This window comes from Anastrepha obliqua, chromosome 3 (assembly GCF_027943255.1).
Source record: "Anastrepha obliqua isolate idAnaObli1 chromosome 3, idAnaObli1_1.0, whole genome shotgun sequence".
NCBI lineage: Eukaryota > Metazoa > Arthropoda > Insecta > Diptera > Tephritidae > Anastrepha > Anastrepha obliqua.
The window spans coordinates 25,076,424-25,093,071 of NC_072894.1; positions in this window are offsets into that span (position 1 = coordinate 25,076,424).

Below are 16,648 nucleotides of genomic sequence, written 5' to 3' on the forward strand. Positions count from 1 at the left end.
GTTTGAAAATTTCGAATTCTCGACATTTTTTCATACCAGTAAAAAATTTCAAATATCAACTCAATTTTAGAGTCACTTGAAATTTGTATTTTCTTATACTAAAATTTATTGTAATTTTACTGAATATCCGAATTTTTGCTAAAAGTTCTGTTTAAAAGGTATGTTATTTTGATAAAAATTTGATAAAGTTATTTTTTTTTTAATTTCCACAAAGTTTGAAACTTGGATTTATATGATTTTTGTACGAGAATGAACTGAAAAAAATTATTAAAATTAAACGGAAATGAAATAAATTGTAAAAACGTATCCACAAGTTGTAGCACTATAGTCATTTAACGCAGTGTATGTATGTATCTGTATATATGTATTCTTAATGGGCGAACAAGCTGGATTTCAGCCTCATCGAAGCTGTGTTGACCAAGCCAACACTCTTTTCGTCTTAGTAGAGCCATCAGTTGAGTGGCGCTCACCGCTTTATATGCTGTTCGTCGACTTCAAGAATGCATTCGATACAATCAAACGAGACTCAATATGGCTAGCGTTGAGTCGAAAAGGATTTCCCATTAAGCTAATCGGCCTCATTAGAGCCCTTTACGAGAAATTTGAGCTGCAATGCTGCACAACGGCAACCTCAGCTACCCCATTCACCATCAACGCAGGCGTAAGGCAAGGTTGTCCTCTGTCGCCCCATCGTCCTAGATGACGTTATGAGCCAATTGACCGTGCTCAAAAGAGGCATCGTATGGAGTTTCAGCATACTTCTTTAGGATCTGGACTTCACCTATGAAATCTGCCTACTCTGTTACAAACTCTCTGACATGCAAGCGAAGGCGCATAGATTAGTCTGCCAGCGTGACGCACCATCAGACTGGAGGTCAACACCGCCCAGATGAAGGCAATGGGAGTTACCCACAATAAACCAACACATATAGTGGTTGCCAGGTGTCCGGTGGAATTTGTCGAAAGTTTCTGCTAGCTCGGCTGCACTATCACGACAGACACCGGAGCAGGTGAAGATGAAGTGAAACATGGCTGGTCTCCAACACCATCACACAGAGGCTACAACATTTCGTCAACAAATACCTTTGCATGAGCTGTAGAATATTCTGGCCGAACACCATAAGCAAAAACGCGCTGTGGGCGCACGAATGAGGAGGCCATCCTATGGCAAATCAAACGGAGAAAGTGGTGACGGATAGGTCGCACGCTTAGTAAATCACCGGATAACATCACGAGAATGGCACTGGATGGGAATTCGCTAGGGAGCAGAGGTTCGGACGGCCAAATATCACTTGGCGAAGTTCTATGTTGCGCGAATTAGCAGATGCCGACACCACATGGGACTGCGCAAAAAAAACAGCCCAGAACCGTGTATAATGTAAAGGCCTTGTCGAGACCCGATGGTCTCGAGCGGGATGAATGTATATATCTGTGATATATTAATGTTATAAAAACCCTGCATATGCGCTGAGCATAAATGGTGATAAGCAAATAAAAATGTTATATTAAAATTAAAAAATGCAATAATTAAGTGAACAATGCCCTTTACTAAGTTATCTTATGTATTTTGGTGCCCAACAATTTGTATTTAGCCTCTGTATTCTTCTTCTTAATTGGTGCGATAACCGCTTATGCAATTTTGGTCGAGTTTAACAAAGCGCGCCAGTCGTTTCTTTCTCGTGATAACCGGCGCCAATTGGACACACCAAGTGAAGCCAAATCCTTCTCCACCTGCTCTTTCCAACGCAGAGGAGGTCTTCCACATCCTCTTCCTCTACTACCCCCAGCTGATACCGCATCGAATACTTTCAGAGCCAGAGCGTTTGTAGCCATTTGGACGACATAACACAGTCAACTCAGCCGCTGCATCTTTATTCGCTGCGCTATGTCTCTGTCGTCGTAAAGTTCATACAGCTCATCGTTCCATCGCCTGCTATAGTCGCCGTTGCGAACGTGCGAAGGTCCAAAAAGCTTACGCAGAATCTTTCTCTCAAACACTCCAAGCGTTGCTTGATCGGATGTTGTCACAGTCCACGCTTCTGCGCCATATGTTAGGACAGTCATAATGAGAGCCTTGTAGAGTGTTAGTTTTGTTCGTGGAGAGAGGACTTTACTACTCAATTGCCTACTTAATCCAAATTAGCTCTTGTTGGCAAAACAGATTCTACGTTGGAGTTCCAGGCTGACATTGTTATCGGTGTTAATGCTGGTACCTAAATAGACGAAGTCTTTTACAACCTCGAAATTATAACTGTCTACAGTGACGTGGGTGCCGATACACGAGTGCGCCGACTGTTTGTTTGAAGACAGGAGGTACTTCGTTTTGTCCTCGTTCACCACCAGACCCATTCGCTTTGCCTCTTTATCCAGTATGAAGAAGGCAGAACTAACAGCGCGGTTGTTAAGGCCAATGATGTCAATATCATCGGCATACGCCAACAATTGTACGCTCTTATAAAATATTGTGCCTGAGCGATTAAGTTCTGCGGCTCGTACTATCCTCTCCAACATCAGGTTAAAGAAGTCACACGACAGCGAGTCACCCTGTCTGAAACCTCGTTTCACACGGCTCGGAAAGGTCCTCCCCTCTGTATTACGCTAAAATTATTTTGCCCTCATTCCATTTTTTATGGTATTAAGCTAATGTTTTTTGCTCAACTAAACTTAATTCAAAAAATTTCCGTTCCGCAGCACTTAAGAAATGTGCAAGACGAACTAAATCGAATACAAAATTTGATAAATTATTAAAGGTATTCTCATTTAAGCCGTTTTTAAAGCACTGACTTGTTCTCAAAAAGCACTACATCATTGTTGACTTAGTTTTTAGCTTTAATAAAAAAACTAAATTAAGTTTCTTAAGTGGAAAGTTACCAAATGGAAAAATTTCCCAATTTTATAACTGCCGGCAACAGATTAGTGGAAGAATGTGTTGAAGTGCGAAATGCAATCAAGCTTTTGAGGTAAACATTTTTGCCCTTAAGGAACTTTAAAATTAAAAAGTACGTTTAAAAGTGTGTGCGAAATGCAAGCAAGCTTTTGAGGTAAACATTTTTGCCCTTAAGGAACTTGTTGTTTATTCGTAGTCGTTGATTGAGTGAACTGGTTGGTAGGAGAACCACTTAAAAATGTGTACATACATTTTTATGATATACTATAATACTTTTTATCTCCCTGTCTCTTTATATACATAGGTAATTCGTAAAAGGCCAATATACACGTGGCGGTTTGACTGGAAATAGCTTTGGCTGCTTTGCCAATATGACTTGTACTCGTATGTAAAATGTAACTGTAAAAATAAACTTTTACGTCATTAAACCTATGCCTGTGCGGAAATATTTTGAGTACGGAAGGAGTCCTTTTCCTCGTTGCTTTTGGGTGTTAAACTTCTATTGAGAAAGTGAAAATGAAATCAAATAATTGCTCATACTCTTTTATATGGCTAAAACCTCATTAACGCATACAAAAAATGTCACTATAGGCTCTGATACTTGCGCTGTTAATGTTCACGCACTGCCTCTTGCTACCAATGATTTTTCTCTCACTTTTTCATTTATGTTGTACGAAATGCAGAGGTGTGGCCAACATCAAACCATTAGCTGGCTCTCAGCTATTTTGAAGATTGGATGGGGTCATGTGGGATGTGACGGCCATGATGAAAGGATTTCAGAGGTGTGGTCAACATTAGATCGTTAACTAGCTTTCAGCGATATTAAAAGGCAGGTTATAGCGGCATGTTGACGACATTGAAAACTGATGAAAGCATCTATAAAGAGAAAAAAAAGAGGTTGTCTGCAAAGTCGATTTACTGACGATAGTTTAACGTGATAACGTCATAAGAAAATACTGATTGAATGGTTGCATTTTTCAAGAGAAAATTTTAATTTTATTTGTTTGATACATATTTTGTATGGATATAGAGAATGAGTTAACATTAACATAACATATACTTTAACATAACATAACATAACATAACATAACATAACATGACATAACACAACACAACACAACATAACATAACATAACATAACATAACAAATTACCCCGTATTAAAGCACTTATCAACAGCTTTCATTTGATACCCATATTGTACATACACAACCAAAGGTTACCCGGGTCCATGTTTTGACCTATATCTCGAGACTCCAGTCACGGAGCGGCATGAAAAATACTCTGTACTAAAGCATTCACCAACAGCTTCCATTTGATACCCATATTGTGCATACACATCCGAAGGTTACCCAGGTCAACGTTTTGACCTATATCTCGAGACCCTATCTACCAATAGGTATTCAAACTATACGGAAATCATCTTCAATACCTACTTAACAATGTGTGCAAGTTTGGTTTAATTCGGTTCAAAGACACGGCGGGTCCACGTTTTGGCATATATTTCGAGACCCTAGTCATCAATAGGTATGAAAATTACCCCCTATTAAAGCACTTATCAACAGCTTTCATTTGATATCCATATTGTACAAACACATTCTAGGGTCCACGTTTTGGTCTCTATCTCGAGACCCTAGTCATGGAGCGGATGGAAATACTCTGAACTAAAGCATTCACCAACAGCTTCCATTTGATACCCATATTGTACATACACATCCGAAGGTTACCCGGGTCCACGTTTTGACCTATATCTCGAGACCCTATCTACCAATAGGTATCCAAACTATACGGAAACCATCTTCAATACCTCCTTAACAATGTGTGTAAGTTTGGTTTAATTCGGTGCAAAGACACGGCGGGTCCACGTTTTGGCATATATTTCCAGACCCTAGTCATCAATAGGTATGAAAATTACCCCGTATTAAAGCACTTATCAACAGCTTTCATTTGATACCCATATTGTACATACACAACCAAAGGTTACCCGGGTCCACGTTTTGACCTATATCTCGAGCCCTATTTCCAAAATAAAATATAATCCATGTTACTCGTGATGTAGCTTTCGAATGGTGAAAGAATTTTTAAAATCGGTCCAGTAGTTTTTGAGCCTATTCATTACAACCAAACAAACAAAGTTTTCCTCTTTATAATATTAGTATAGACAACATATCTTATAAGGTATATGGTAAATATTACCATACATTTTTTCCTTCATATATAATAAAAAAATAATAATAATAACATTAAAATAACAGGTATTATTAACAAACTTGGTTTTATTTTAAATTCTTCAAGTAAATCAAATTAATAATAATCAATAAGAAGGCATATGCAAATACAAATACGTGAATTTAAATATGTACATATGCGCATATACATACATATATACGCTCACTTAAGTAGGGGAGAGCAAGATGTCGAACGTTGCCGTTCGTTTGCTTTGTTTGCTTTGTCGTTCCTTCCGCGCTTTCGCTTGCAGTTCATTCAATGCAATGAGCAAGGTAACACTAATATGAGCAAGGTAACACTAATGAGCAAGGTAACACTAAAGAGCAAGGTAACACTAATATGAGCAAGGTAACACTAATATGAGCAAGGTAACACTAATATGAGCAAGGTAACACTAATATGAGCAAGGTAACACTAATGAGCAAGGTAACACTAAAGAGCAAGGTAACACTAATATGAGCAAGGTAACACTAATATGAGCAAGGTAACACTAATGAGCAAGGTAACACATATGAGCAAGGTAACACTAATATGAGCAAGGTAACACTAATGAGCAAGGTAACACTAAAGAGCAAGGTAACACTAATATGAGCAAGGTAACACTAATATGAGCAAGGTAACACTAAAGAGCAAGGTAACACTAATAGGCAAGGTAACTACATATGAGCAAGGTAACGACACATTTTTTCGTGCGTGCAGCCTGTTAAATCGAATTATAAGACGTTATCACGTCAAAAAAGTAATGAATAATCGCCAGTGACGATGGGATGCAGAAAACTTTTTCTTTTCTGCCATTCAGGAAGCATCTCATACGTCACCAAACATATCTCGATATTCCTCCCCTTCAATTGATGTTGATTCGCATGGAAACGTTTACCGACGGTTGATCTGTCAACATCCAACTCTTTAGACATATAATCAAGAGTAGTACAAAAGTAGGACGGTTTTTAGAGAATATATACAGCGATAGGACGTCAGTTGTATGAATGGGAGTAAAGAAGTGTTTAAGACTTGTTAAGCTGCTAAACAGGGATGTTTACTCTCGCCGACATTATTTACGTTATATTTAAACGAAAATGATTTAAACATAGAAGGAAAAAATATCAGACTTCTTATGTACGCGGATGATATTATATTGCTAGCGAATAGCCCCTACCCTTGTTAATAAAAGCTAGGAGTGATATGTTTATCTTAAATAATAATACGTTCGGAATGGGAAACAAAACTTGGAGAGCTTGAAAGAATAGCATACTTTATGGCGCCCGGCCCAGTGCTAAGAGAGTTAGAATATTTTTTTGGAAAATTGGCATTACAAGAGCCTTAAATGATTAATGTTTTGAACGGTGTTAATGAGTGTTGAGAAAAACTCGTGTTTTACATTAAATACGCCTATAAATATAGAGAATTACTCGTTGTAGGATTTAATTTTTGAAGTATGCTGAGATTGCACGTAGGCACCTGCCCTAGATTAGGAACCCCATCTAGCAACATTGCACTTAAAATTGCGATACGGGCAAAACCCCATAAGTTCGCCAACCTATACAGTGCTTGCCTGGCCGAAGGAAGCTTCCCAAAGTGATGGAAATTGCAACGATTGGTGCTGCTGCTTATACTAGGAAAGCAACCTGGTTATATTGATCGCCTGCAGGAGAACTTAGAAAGCCCCAGTGGACTCTCTGATAAACAGTTTGGCTTCCGACGAGCAAGATCAACCGTGGATGCTATCAGAATAGTCACTGACATAGCTCGGGAAGCTATTAGAGGGGGAATCACCTCAATGAAATATTGCGCAGTCTTCCCATTGGATGTAAAAAATGCTTTCAATGCGGCAAAATAGTCTAACATACTGCTAGCCTTAATGGATAAAAGGAGTGAAACCGACGGTAGCAGAAAAGGCGGTAGAGAGAACGCGATCGATGGTTGAATGGCAAAGAAGATGGGATGAGTCAACCAAAGGCCGGTGTATTTACAAACTCATTCCAAATCTTGAAGGGTGGATGAATAGGAAGCATGACGATATTGACTCCTATCTAACTCAGATACTCACCGGACATGGCTGCTTCCTTGAATATCTACACCGCTTCCACCTGGCCGACAGCTCGTTTGGCCCGTTTTGCCCGAGTTGCTCGAATACAGTCGAGAGCGCAGAAAATGTGGTCTTTCACTGCAAACGTTTCAGTGAAGAATGGGCAATACTGGTGAAGTCTTTCGAACACCCGCCATCCCACACAAGATTTGTTCGGGATATGTGCTCAACCATCACTAAATGGGAATCGAAAGCCCAGAAATGATAGCAGCAGTAGAAGCAGAAAGATAGATTAAGTATTCAATACTATTAAAATATTCAATTAATTAGGTAGCAAGACCAACTAGATTAGTTCTTAAGTAGTGTATTTAATCTAGCTAAGTCATAATTCGGCAGTTTTGAGGAAAAAAGGGAGAAAAAACATAACAACCTTATAAATATATAGTTTATATAGAGTCTATTCGCTTATCAGTAAGTTTTTGAAAAGGTAGGGAGGAGTGAATATTATCGATGGCATAAAGTCTCCATACGCCCACAGGAGCGGAACCTGGACGCAGGAACCTGCTCAATTAACATAAACGCGGCTTCACCTTGAAGATATGCTAACGCGGTGCTAGGGTGAAAATCAGCCGAGGAGGAGGATAGTTATAGTGTTAGTGGGAGCATGCCCTACATACCATTGGTGTGACGGCACCTTTGATGATGTTTCCGACATTTGGATTAACACCTCCTGATTAAAAAAAAAACAATGATTGCTCGTAATTCAACTGTGACATACCGAGAGACGGAGTAAGCGAATGTTGAAAATGTATTAGAATTGTTTTGAAATGCTATTTTTTTCTATCTTTTATATGAATAATATTAATACTACTGCTACCACTACTACATATAAGTATATACTTTTTATGATGGAAATACCTTGAATTTTATTTTTTGCTGGTTTTTTTAAGAATTTACTTTAATTTTCTGAGGACTTACATTGTAAGTTTGCACCAATTTTTAAATGTTTTACCAATTAATGTACCTGAATTTTTCATTTAATTTAAAAAAATATATATATTTTATATCTACCTTTGAGTATAAAAAGGAGTGTTTTAAAATATCCAAAAGGAATGGAATGAATGCATTTTTTTTTATTTGAACCGGTCTAAAACTGGTTATTTTAGAAACATATTCGGCTAGAAGTTTTTTTGGCTAGTATGAACTGGTATTTTAATTGGCATTTTGCTGTAGATTGCCAGACAATCGAAATCTCTGAGGACATCGCCGTTTAAAAATTACCACTTCCTAACATGGAAAAAAGGTAGAACAAAAACGGTTTGTTCCAAAAGGTATATGATATTTTAGTCCACAACTAGTACTTTTTCCTGCAGGGCATGCATGCGCATCTGCATGTGAGCGGGGCCATATTAGTAGGGATTCCATGCTATCAAATATTTCACATACAATAATAACCACTAAATAGACAACAAACACGTATGACAAGATAATGGGACAGACATATAAATCCATAGAACTGAGTGGCAACAGCCTGGCTGAAGTTATTCATCTATGGCTAACAGTGACAGATTTTAAATGTGTAGGCAAATGCAAAAAAAAAAAAAAATTCGGGTCGCCTATTTGTTATTTTCGATCTGTCTTTGCATCTCTATGGTTTCAGTTTTAAAAGGAAAATGAGTCGTTTCTTGAACTTTCGTTTGTGTCATATCTTATGCGAGGCGGGTGTTGTCTTTAATCGATTTTAGTGATTCTGATTTCAACTTCATTTGGTAAAGTCCAAACAACGCATATTTAATACTTTTGAAAAATTTCATTATATAAAATATAAGTGAGTTTATTAAGAAATTTTTAATACCAACTCGTCTTATACTACCACATTTTCTTAAGATATCGTAATGTGCACCTGAATCGTGTGTATGAGTGCATTGGACAAACAGGAGGGGCGCTCGGAATACTGTCAGATATCATTCATTCACAACACCATCGGGGACATCTATTGGAACTGAAATTGAATCCGTTTATAATTGCATACGTGTTCTGTAGTCCTATTGCCTACGATTGATACAAAATTACTTCTATATATGTATATTATGTACATATGTATGTTCGAAGCGTATTAAGTTCTGTATTTAGATTCTGTATTGAAATTTCCGTTTCAATTCAATTCAATGCAATTATTCTACTGCTTGGCAACGCACACCAAACCTTTGCGACTGTGGTTGTTGATATTTTAATAATAGGTCCTGTCCCTTAGATGACCAAAAGGACAATTTTGCTTATTTCCACTTCCATTTTAATCATTTTAATAAAAGTATCTTAATTAGAATGCGACTGATCACTCCAAAAGAGACTCAACACTGTACCGCAGAAATGTTTACTCATTTTATACTCGTTGATCTTAAGCGCTTGCACAATTTGAATTTGAAGTGATGAAGTCTAAGATTCTTCTTCAATATTTCATGCACAATTGTTTTTGGAAGTCCCAGGACAGCCGCACTTTTGCGCCTGGACTGACGCGAACTATCATGCAAACTTTTAGCGACGAGTTCAATATTTTCACTTCAACTTACTTTAAGTTTAGCATATCTAGTCTAGTTTTAAGATCAAGCATTGGGAAAAAAACATATGGATGCGACTAAGTCTGACTAAATAAATAATATAAAGGGTGGTTAAGTTTCAATGGCTGGTGTTGATTTTGAATAAAATGCAACTTTTTTAGGAAATTGTTGTCATTTTTCTTTATTATGATAATATTGGTATGGCTCAATTACGTATGGAACAAAATATCGGACAAATGGCACACCTTCATCCGATGCTCCAAATTTTCGATGACCCTGAGGCATAATTGAAGGTTCTATGCCGTTAATGTGGCGAATTATCTCATCATTTAGCTTTTGAATTGTTGCTGGCTTATCGACGTACGCCTTTTCTTTCAAATAACCTCAAAGAAAGAAGTCCAACGGTGTCAAATCACATGATCTTGGCGGCCAATTGACATTCCCGCTACGTGAGATTATTCGGCCATCAAATTTTTCTCGCAAAAAAGCCATTGTTTCGTTAGCTGTGTGACAAGTGGCACCGTCTTGTTGAAACCACAAATCGTCCACATCCATATCTTCCAATTCGGGCCATAAAAAGTTCGTTATCATCTCACGACAGAGAACACTATACACAGTAACTGCCTGACCGGCCTCATTTAGGAAAAAATACGGCCCAATGATGCCGTCGGCCCATAAACCGCACCAAACAGTCCCTCTTTGTGGGTGCATTGGTTTTTCGGCAATCACTCTTGGATTATCATTCGCCCTAATGCATCAATTCTGCTTATTGACGAATCCACTGAGGGGAAAATGTGCCTCATCACTGAAGATGATTTTCTTCGAAAATTAGTCATTCACTGTTGCCATTTCCTGCCCCCATTCTGACCATTGAGGATGCTTGAAATGGTCAAGAGGCTTTAGTTCTTGAGTCAATTGCACCTTGTAAGCGTGTAAATGCAAGTCTTTGTGCATAATGTTCATCAACGACGAGCGTGAGAGGTGCAATTGTTGGGCACGACGACGAGTTGAGGTGGACGGCTCTTCAACCACACTATCGCGAACAGAATCAATATTTTCTGCAGTACGAGCTGTACGAGCATGCACTGGTGTTTTCACCTCTACTACAGACCCGGTTTGCTCAAACTGTTGCACAATTTTTCCGATTGTATGCACATTTGTACGATTAAATTGACCGAAAAATCACGAAGTGCGCGATATGCATTTTGATTTGAACGCCCATTTTCATAATAAGCCTGAATAACTTTAACGCATTGCTCGATTGTGTATCTTTTCATGGTTCAAATTGAGTTAATCTGAATTTGAAAATTGTGAAATTTAATGCAGGAAAAAACTTGACGTTTGGATGTGGTTTACATTCAACATCGGCTTTTGAAATTTAACCACCCTTTATTAAAAAAAAAAGTAAATAAAATAAGTGAGTGCTTGGAGAAATACTAGGCGCCTTCGATTCGCCGTTTCTCTGTTCGCTATCTCTGTGCTCTGTTCACTTGACAGAAAAATTCCATGTGAAAGCAGCCACAAAGTTATCGAGCAAGATACGCCACTAGCGAATATGATTATATCTCATAAAACTGGTTTAACTCACTACTTCAAATGGTGCCAACTGAATTTCAAGCGATTTTCATTAGATAGCGCACAGGGAACATTTAGTTGTATGTACCATATGTGATTGGCACTTACACTCCTTTTCCGTGTTTCATATACGCAGATTCGAAGCTACAGACTTCCGAATGGTAGTCACGCACTACCCATTCGTCTATGCCGGCCGCCTTTAGCGAATACTTTAGTTGCTTCAACAAATTCTCTTTGGTCTTGACAGCCGTGTTCACTCAACTTACACTTGTTAGTTCTTAGTCTGCAGTCAAAAAACAACCCTGAGAGGAACGAGAACACAAAGGGTGTTGATAAAGCATGAGCACAACAAGTAACGAGTGAAAACAACAAATATTTCCCTGTATGAACGCGGTCTTACTAATATTCACTAATTGCTTGCAGACAAATTTAATTTTTGGCAACTCTTTTTGCATACTACCAACATAGGTATGTTTATTTATACCAGCTGCTTCATCAATCACCCCTTTTTTTTGTCGGCACAGACTAGCAAGTGCAGCACTCAGACACAATTAGATCCATTGTACTGCACTCGGGATCCCTTTTTAATTTTCTTTAAATCTACTCGACATCCGAAGAAATCTGAGTAGATCTTGTGGTGCCACGGAGCCAAGATGGTCGCTTCTTAACACATCAGTGCCAAAGACCTCAAACCTGATTCGAGCGAAGGCGGGGAAGACGCATAGAACGCCGTCTCATCCTCCTCTCCACATGCTGGGAGAGTACACTGTCTGAGATGCCCAACCTTTCCATGTGCTTTGCCCATAGAAAGTGGCCCGTCATCAGTCCAACCAGCCTCCTACAGTCCCCTTTGCTTAGTGACAGGAGGAACTGCGACAGTCGGTTGGACATGACAGACAACATCAGTTTTGTCCATCTGCAGCCTCTCTCAGCGTGACCAGCTCGCTTGCGGGTTAGAGTAATCCTTTTTCTAACCGTGGCTTTGATGGCTGCAGAAGGGAGTGGCAGAACGGGCTGCGGGCCAAAAAAGTTGGCCTCAGAGCCCAGTCGGGCTAAAGAGTCAGAGATCTCGTTTCCCACGATACCCACGTGTCCTGGGACCCATGCTAGCATCAGGTTATTATGTCTACCGACATAGTTCAGCCTGGATTTACAACCTGGACTCGACTACCCTTGAAGTGGTTGGGGGACTGTCTAAGGCCATAAGCGCAGCTTGGCTGTCGCTGCAGACACATATAGATGTGCCTCTCCATCTGTTATTCACCACTTGCTAACTGTAGAAGAATCGAAGAGCTCTACTTTAGAGTAACAGTCGTTGACCGGTTATAAATCCGAGTCGTTCTGGAAACATAGAGCCGGCTGTCGATGGTCCGAATACGAGGGGGGCCTTTTATATGTCGGGATTTGGCAACCCTGGTGTTGCAATCTGGCAACTGACAGCTGTATCGCAAAGTTTGACATTTTTTGGCTTTTACGTACTCAGAACGTATTAAAATACCAGCGCTATTTGTGTTGTTTACAGTAACTTAAAAGATTCATCTCGGCCCAAAAATGGAATTAAACCGTGAACATTTTCGTTCGATTATTGTTTACAACTTTCGACGTGGATTAACTCAGCAACATTGCATGGATGAACTTAATTCAAGGACCAGTGTTTATCGATGGTATGGCGAATTCAATCGTGGTTGTAGTTCACTCCAAGACGAATTTAGTGCAGGTCGTCCAAAATGAGTTGTAGTTGCTGTGCGCGAACTGATATTGCAAGATCGTCATGTGACCTATCGTGAGATTGAGACAATCTTAGGCATTAGTGGGACCAGCATACATTCAATATTGCATAAACATTTGACTGTCAAAAAAATTTATTCGCGTTGGATCCCACACAATTTGTCAATCGCTCAAAAAAAGGCTAGTGTCGTACACAACCATTTGTTTGCCAGTTGTCTTCCAAGAAATTAGGAAAACCAATCGCCAAAGACGGATCACTCTTCACCAGGACAATGCGAGCTCTCACACATCGGCTCAAACAACTGCATTTTTGAGCACCCAAAACATCGAATTAATGGGTCATCCGCCGTATAGTCCTGACTTGGCACCGAATGATTTCTTTTTATTCCCGTACGTAAAAAACAAACTGAGAGGTCAACGTTTTTCGACACCTGAAGAAGCGGTTGCGTCATTCAGAATGCATATTTTGGAGGTACCTCATTCAGAGTGGCAAAAGTGCTTCGACAATTGGTTCAAACGCATGCAAAAGTGTATAGATCTTCATGGAGAATATTTTGAAAAACAATAAAGTGATTTTCGATGATTAAAATTTGTTTTTTTTCTCTAATCCCGACATATAAAAGGCACCCGTCGTACGAATGACATTTATAGCTTCTACATAACGACTAATCCATTGATCAATTGCGTAAGAAATGCATAAACAGCAAATCAAAAAATGAATTGGTTTATATACCTGCAGACGCATATGTATATACGAACTCACATATGTGGATGAAAAAAGCTACCACTAAGCCACATTTTTTTAATTTATATGAAAGACTAATTTAATTCTTACCAAATCTACAAAAGGAAAAAACGATAAATATTGCCATACAGTAAGTAGCCACACGTGAAGCGTGCAAAAGCTTAAAGTATCGAATTGTAAGTAAGAGCTACCAATACCAACACGTAAGCTGGAAATGTGCCATATGTATGCCTACCTAATTTTCTATAATTCGCTTAAATACCAATAAGTGGCGAACCTGTGTTTTTGTAATTGTGTGCTAAGAATGGTCTAATTGCTTTTATGCTCACTTGTACGCTTCCGGTATGGCTCAGCCACATGTTTGTGCACTTACGTTACCAGTCTTAAGTGGTTCGTTTTGCACGTGCCTCACAGAAGCTCCAATTGTACGGGGATAAGTAAGCGTGCGTGTGGAGGACTTCAGTGTGCACCTTTACTTATTTGATTAGTGTAAAATGACATTAAAGTGAACATCTTTATTCGAGTGAATTTTACTATTTAGCTAGGTTTTTTATTTACTTCACATAAGGATGAAGGGAAGTGCATTTCTTTAGGGTAAAAATTACTTTCGGCATACGATTGAGAAAACTTATAAGGTTGTTTATGTCTGTACATCAGCCAGGTCTTCGAGATACTCAAAAATCGAGTTAACATCCTCGCCTTCCATAGGGCAGAGCACTCAAAGAGGAAGTGGAAGATAGTTTCCTTTTTCTCCGATTGATTACAACTATGACGGTATGAATTATGAGGGATACCTATTTTGGCTGCTTACTCACCTTTAAGGTCAGAAGCCAGTTATCAATGCCGTGAGTTTGCAGCCATCCCTTCGTTTCATATTTGTTAGTATTCACGTTTGTTTGTGGTTGTAGGTGGGCCATAACGTTCTGCTAACTTTGCAAGTTGTTTGATCCCTCTATCTACAATTCGTGATTCGTAGTTATTTTGAGGAGATTGCATTCTTGATTATACCCAGTGGTGTGAAAACCGATTCTTCAAGAATGTTACCTATGGCAGATTCCCTCTTGCCAGTTCGTCTGCTTTTTCGTCTCCTCCAGTACCTGGGTTTCAGCTTGCCTATCCGAAAGAAAAGTGATATTGCTTTTAAAAGAGAAGTCTGTCATTAGTAGCTTACAAGCTTCTCCTATTGGCAATACTTCCGGCTGGAAGCCACTGCAAGTAGTAGAACAGATTTTACAATTCTAAGTCGTGATAGACTTATAGAATATATATCAGCTCCAATACCGCAGTCCATTTTGTCGAAGTTGTTTGGTAGAAGTTCATTACTCCAATTCCTCCTGAGATTGAAAAAGACTGGCAAAACTCGTATTGAAAGTTACTGTGGGGACGATTTACTCAGCCCGGAGTGTATTGATTTTGTCGCAATAATAGACTAGCACAATCGTACATGTTTTCCCTAAAGTGACCCGCTTCATTTAACCTAAATGCACTCATGGTAGCCATCTTATTGATATGGAAATCAACCGGAATTACATGAGTCAGTACATTAAGGGTCTTGGAATCTAGCAATGAACAAGTTGTTGTTGGATCTGGAGGAGAGGAGAATTAAGGTTGTGGCCTACGCGGACGATGTTGCTATACTAATAAGGGGGAAGTTTCCAGACACCCTCTGCAGTCTAATGCAAAGAACCTTAAAATATATGGATACTTGGGCCAAAACATGTGGTTTGAGCCTGAATGCGGCCAAAACGGAACTAGTGTTGTTTACAAGGAAATATAAAATTCCCGACTGTCGGCCTCTGACACTCAACGGAACTCTTTTGCTGGTCGGTGAAAAGGCCAGGCACTTAGGTTTAACCCTTGACAGGAAACTTTCATGGAAGCTGAATGTTCAGGAAAGAATAAAGAAGGCTGCTATGGCGCTTTATTCCTGTAAGAGAACTGTAGGCTTAAAATGGGGATTAGCCCCCAAAATAGTTCACTGGCTATATACGGCCATTGTCAGACCAATTATGACCTACGGAGTCCTAGTCTGGTGGCCATCCCTTGATAAGAAATCTTCCATTAAGCAACTAGATAGTATTCAGAGGGCGGCAAGCCTCAGTATTACTGGGGCGCTCAAAACAACGCCAACTTCGGCTCTAAGCGTTATGTTGCATCTACTACCAATTGACCTATATTGTAGACAACTGGCCGCCAAAGCGGCTCTAAGATTGAGGGAATCATCGATGCTCAAGACAAACAATTGGGGACACTCGCGCATACTTGGGATGTTTCCAGGTATTCCTATTACCACCGACTTTTGTGACTCGGTGAATACATACCTAGACAGGCCTTATACAGTCCATTTTCCATCCAGAGAGGACTGGGTGAATGGGTTAACAAACAACGAAAACGGGGTTAGTATATATACGGACGGCTCAAAACTCAATGATCAAGTGGGAGGTGGTGTTTATTCGGAAACTATTTTCGCCAATTTATCCTTTCGCTTGCCTGATCATTGTAGCGTATTCCAGGCCGAAATCCTGGCAATCTCAGAAAGCCTTTTAATGCTAAATAAAAGCGTAGTCACTGTTAGAGATATCTTCATTTACTCCGATAGTCAGGCAGCCCTGAAATCGCTTCTATCAAGCAAACACTCGTCTAAAACAGGTAACTGTAAGGCAGATGAGTTAGCTAGATTAGGCTCCTCGCTCCAAATTAGTCAGGACAGGCTCGACATACCTATGCCCTTGGCAACATGTAAACTTTTGATAGACAGATACACCATCAGTGCTGCTAACTCCAACTGGAGGCAGTTAAACACCTGCGCTATAAGTAGGCTAGCGTGGCCCGAATGGAACATGGGTCGCACTAAGAGTCTACTTAAGTTAGGCAGGAGGGATCTAAGGATTGTAGTAGGTG